We start from the raw sequence: 5,649 nt of genomic DNA, 5'->3' as shown, positions 1-5,649 counted from the left end.
GGTCTCCGGGCTGTGTTTGTTGGGGTTGAACTCCTGCTAGCAAAACTGCCGCGATGAGGGAAGGGTTCAGACTGTGCCTGGGCCCTGTGGTCTCTTCCAGGTCAGTGTATGGCATTTCCTTCCCCCTCCCACAGGCACCTGGGAGTATGTCTGCACGTGGAGCAAGACTTTCCCGTGGGAAGCCGGTTTTTGTCAAACGGGTCCCAGTGCCCTGCTCCTCTCTTTTCACTCCTGCTGCCAGAAGCCCAGGGAGGATGGGAGGGCTTAGAACATGGCTGGGCACTGTGGTTTCTTCCAGAGAAGTGGAGGGCATTTGCTTTACCTTGCCACAACCACTTGGGAGAGGGTCTGTACCTCAGGAAAACTGTTTCCGTGGGAAGCCGCCTTTTTGCAAAGGGGTCTCAGGGCCGTGTGCCTCGGGTGTCCCTCCGGCTCCCCAAAGCACAGGGACGAGGTGAGGGGCTTGGACCGTGCCTGGGCAATGTTGTTTCTTACACCTGGGTGTGTGGCATTTCGTTGACCTGGCTACTCCCACTTGGGATAGGTATTCCACAGCAAGCACCTCTTGTTCATTGGAAGCTGTTTTTGCCCCAGGGGTCTCCGGGCTGTGTTCGTTGGGCTTGAACTCCTGCTAGCAAAACCGCCGGGATGAGGGAAGGGTTCAGACTGTGCCTGGGCCCTGTGGTCTCTTCCAGGTCAGTGTATGGCATTTCCTTCCCCTTGCCACAGGCACCTGGGAGCATGTCTGCACGTGGAGAATGACTTTCCCGTGGGAAGCCGGTTTTTGTCAAACGGGTCCCAGTGCTCTGCTCCTCTCTTTTCACTCCTGCTGCCAGAAGCCCAGGGAGGATGGGAGGGCTTAGAACATGGCAGGGCACTGTGGTTACTTCCAGAGAAGTGGAGGGCATTTGCTTTACCTTGCCACAACCACTTGGGATAGGGTGTGCACCTCAGGAAAACTGTTTCCGTGGGAAGCCGGCTTTTTCAAAGGGGTCTCAGGGCCGTGGGGCTCGGCTCTCGCTCCAGCTCCCCAAACCTCAGGGACGAGGTGGGGGGCTTAGACCGTGCTTGGGCAATGTTGTTTCTTACACCTGGGTGTGTGGCATTTCGTTGACCTGGCTACTCCCATTGGGATAGGTTTTCCACAGCAACTACCTCTTGTTCGTCGGAAGCCGTTTTTGCCCCAGGGGTCTCCGGGCTGTGTTCGTTGGGGTTGAACTCCTGCTAGCAAAACTGTCGGGATGAGGGAAGGGTTCAGACTGTGCCTGGGCCCTGTGGTCTCTTCCAGGTCAGTGTATGGCATTTCCTTCCCCCTGCCACAGGCACCTGGGAGCATGTCTGCACGTGGAGAAAGACTTTCCCGTGGGAAGCCGGTTTTTGTCAAACGGGTCCCAGTGCTCTGCTCCTCTCTTTTCACTCCTGCTGCCAGAAGCCCAGGGAGGATGGGAGGGCTTAGAACATGGCTGGGCACTGTGGTTTCTTCCAGAGAAGTGGAGGGCATTTGCTTTACCTTGCCACAACCACTTGGGAGAGGGTCTGTACCTCAGGAAAACTGTTTCCGTGGGAAGCCGCCTTTTTGCAAAGGGGTCTCAGGGCCGTGGGCCTCGGGTGTCCCTCCGGCTCCCCAAAGCACAGGGACGAGGTGAGGGGCTTGGACCGTGCCTGGGCAATGTTGTTTCTTAAACCTGGGTGTGTGGCATTTCGTTGACCTGGCTACTCCCACTTGGGATAGGTTTTCCACAGCAAGCACCTCTTGTTCATTGGAAGCTGTTTTTGCCCCAGGGGTCTCCGGGCTGTGTTGGTTGGGGTTGAACTCCTGCTAGCAAAACCGCCGGGATGAGGGTAGGGTTCAGACTGTGCCTGGGCCCTGTGGTCTCTTCCAGGTCAGTGTATGGCATTTCCTTCCCCTTGCCACAGGCACCTGGGAGCATGTCTGCACGTGGAGAAAGACTTTCCCTGGGAAGCCGGTTTTTGTCAAACGGGTCCCAGTGCCCTGCTCCTCTCTTTTCACTCCTGCTGCCAGAAGCCCAGGGAGGATGGGAGGGCTTAGAACATGGCTGGGCACTGTGGTTTATTCCAGAGAAGTGGAGGGCATTTGCTTTACCTTGCCAGAACCACTTGGGAGAGGGTCTGTACCTCAGGAAAACTGCTTCCGTGGGAAGCCGCCTTTTTGCAAAGGGGTCTCAGGGCCGTGGGCCTCGGCTGTCCCTCCGGCTCCCCAAAGCACAGGGACGAGGTGAGCGGCTTAGACCGTGCCTGGGCAATGTTGTTTCTTACACCTGGGTGTGTGGCATTTTGTTGACCTGGCTACCCCCACTTGGGATAGGTTTTCCACAGCAAACACCTCTTGTTCGTCGGAAGCCGTTTTGCCTCAGGGTCTCCGAGCTGTGTTCGTTGGGGTTGAACTCCTGCTAGCAAAACTGCCGGGATGAGGGAAGGGTTCAGACTGTGCCTGGGCCCTGTGGTCTCTTCCAGGTCAGTGTATGGCATTTCCTTCCCCTTGCCACAGGCACCTGGGAGCATGTCTGCACGTGGAGAAAGACTTTCCCGTGGGAAGCCGGTTTTTGTCAAACGGGTCCCAGTGCTCTGCTCCTCTCTTTTCACTCCTGCTGCCAGAAGCCCAGGGAGGATGGGAGGGCTTAGAACATGGCTGGGCACTGTGGTTTTTTCCAGAGAGGTGGAGGGCATTTGCTTTACCTTGCCACAACCACTTGGGATAGGGTGTGCACCTCAGGAAAACTGTTTCCGTGGGAAGCCGGCATTTTGCAAAGGGGTCTCAGGGCCGTGGGGCTCGGCTCTCCCTCCGGCTCCCCAAAGCTCAGGGACGAGGTGGGGGCCTTAGACCGTGCCTGGGCAATGTTGTTTCTTACACCTGGGTGTGTGGCATTTCGTTGACCTGGCTACTCCCACTTGGGATAGGTATTCCACAGCAAGCACCTCTTGTTCATTGGAAGCTGTTTTTGCCCCAGGGGTCTCCGGGCTGTGTTCGTTGGGGTTGAACTCCTGCTACCAAAACTGCCGGGATGAGGGAAGGGTTCAGACTGTGCCTGTGCCCTGTCGTCTCTTCCAGGTCAGTGTATGGCATTTCCTTCCCCTTGCCACAGGCACCTGGGAGCATATCTGCACGTGGAGCAAGAGTTTCCCGTGGGAAGCCGGTTTTTGTCAAACGGGTCCCAGTGCCCTGCTCCTCTCTTTTCACTCCTGCTGCCAGAAGCCCAGGGAGGATGGGAGGGCTTAGAACATGGCAGGGCACTGTGGTTACTTCCTGAGAAGTGGAGGGCATTTGCATTACCTTGCCACAACCACTTGGGATAGGGTGTGCACCTCAGGAAAACTGTTTCCGTGGGAAGCCGGCTTTTTGCAAAGGGGTCTCAGGGCCGTGGGCCTCGGGTGTCCCTCCGGCTTCCCAAAGCACCGGGACGAGGTGAGGGGCTTAGACCGTGCCTGGGCAATGTTGTTTCTTACACCTGGGTATGTGGCATTTTGTTGACCTGGCTACCCCCAGTTGGGATAGGTTTTCCACAGCAAGCACCTCTTGTTCGTCGGAAGGCGTTTTTGCCCCAGGGGTCTCCGGGCTGTGTTCGTTGGGCTTGAACTCCTGCTAGCAAAACTGCCGGGATGAGGGAAGGGTTCAGACTGTGCCTGGGCCCTGTGGTCTCTTCCAGGTCAGTGTATGGCATTTCCTTCCCCTTGCTACAGGCACCTGGGAGCATGTCTGCACGTGGAGAAAGACTTTCCCGTGGGAAGCCGGTTTTTGTCAAACGGGTCCCAGTGCTCTGCTCCTCTCTTTTCACTCCTGCTGCCAGAAGCCCAGGGAGGATGGGAGGGCTTAGAACATGGCTGGGCACTGTGGTTTTTTCCAGAGAGGTGGAGGGCATTTGCTTTACCTTGCCACAACCACTTGGGATAGGGTGTGCACCTCAGGAAAACTGTTTCCGTGGGAAGCCGGCTTTTTCAAAGGGGTCTCAGGGCCGTGGGGCTCGGCTCTCCCTCCAGCTCCCCAAAGCTCAGGGACGATGTGGGGGGCTTAGACCGTGCCTGGGCAATGTTGTTTCTTACACCTGGGTGTGTGGCATTTCGTTGACCTGGCTACTCCCATTGGGATAGGTTTTCCACAGCAACTACCTCTTGTTCGTCGTAAGCCGTTTTTGCCCCAGGGGTCTCCGGGCTGTGTTCGTTGGGGTTGAACTCCTGCTAGCAAAACGGCCGGGATGAGGGAAGGGTTCAGACTGTGCCTGGGCCCTGTGGTCTCTTCCAGGTCAGTGTATGGCATTTCCTTCCCCCTGCCACAGGCACCTGGGAGCATGTCTGCACGTGGAGCAAGACTTTCCCGTGGGAAGCCGGTTTTTGTCAAACGGGTCCCAGTGCTCTGCTCCTCTCTTTTCACTCCTGCTGCCAGAAGCCCAGGGAGGATGGGAGGGCTTAGAACATGGCTGGGCACTTTGGTTTCTTCCAGAGAAGTGGAGGGCATTTGCTTTACCTTGCCACAACCACTTGGGAGAGGGTCTGTACCTCAGGAAAACTGTTTCCGTGGGAAGCCGCCTTTTTGCAAAGGGGTCTCAGGGCCGTGGGCCTCGGGTGTCCCTCCGGCTCCCCAAAGCACAGGGACGAGGTGAGGGGCTTGGACCGTGCCTGGGCAATGTTGTTTCTTACACCTGGGTGTGTGGCATTTCGTTGACCTGGCTACTCCCACTTGGGATAGGTTTTCCACAGCAAGCACCTCTTGTTCATTGGAAGGCTTTTTTGCCCCAGGGGTCTCCGGGCTGTGTTCGTTGGGCTTGAACTCCTGCTAGCAAAACCGCCGGGATGAGGGAAGGGTTCAGACTGTGCCTGGGCCCTGTGGTCTCTTCCAGGTCAGTGTATGGCATTTCCTTCCCCTTGCCACAGGCACCTGGGAGCATGTCTGCACGTGGAGAATGACTTTCCCGTGGGAAGCCGGTTTTTGTCAAACGGGTCCCAGTGCTCTGCTCCTCTCTTTTCACTCCTGCTGCCAGAAGCCCAGGGAGGATGGGAGGGCTTAGAACATGGCTGGGCACTGTGGTTTTTTCCAGAGAGGTGGAGGGCATTTGCTTTACCTTGCCACAACCACTTGGGATAGGGTGTGCACCTCAGGAAAACTGTTTCCGTGGGAAGCCGGCTTTTTCAAAGGGGTCTCAGGGCCGTGGGGCTCGGCTATCCCTCCAGCTCCCCAAAGCTCAGGGACGAGGTGGGGGGCTTAGACCGTGCCTGGGCAATGTTGTTTCTTACACCTGGGTGTGTGGCATTTCGTTGACCTGGCTACTCCCACTTGGGATAGGTTTTCCACAGCAAGCACCTCTTGTTCATTGGAAGCTGTTTTTGCCCCAGGGGTCTCCGGGCTGTGTTGGTTGGGGTTGAACTCCTGCTAGCAAAACCGCCGGGATAAGGGTAGGGTTCAGACTGTGCCTGGGCCCTGTGGTCTCTTCCAGGTCAGTGTATGGCATTTCCTTCCCCTTGCCTCAGGCACCTGGGAGCATGTCTGCACGTGGAGAAAGACTTTCCCGTGGGAAGCCGGTTTTTGTCAAACGGGTCCCAGTGCTCTGCTCCTCTCTTTTCACTCCTGCTGCCAGAAGCCCAGGGAGGATGGGAGGGCTTAGAACATGGCTGGGCAATGTGGTTTCTTCCAGAGAA

Source organism: Ursus americanus, unplaced genomic scaffold (genome assembly GCF_024610735.1).
Source record: "Ursus americanus isolate L20-20 unplaced genomic scaffold, mUrsAme1.1.p SCAF_51, whole genome shotgun sequence".
In the NCBI taxonomy this organism is placed as follows: Eukaryota; Metazoa; Chordata; class Mammalia; order Carnivora; family Ursidae; genus Ursus; species Ursus americanus.
The sequence above is the reverse complement of the archived record's forward strand: the minus strand, read 5'-3'. Positions refer to the sequence as shown.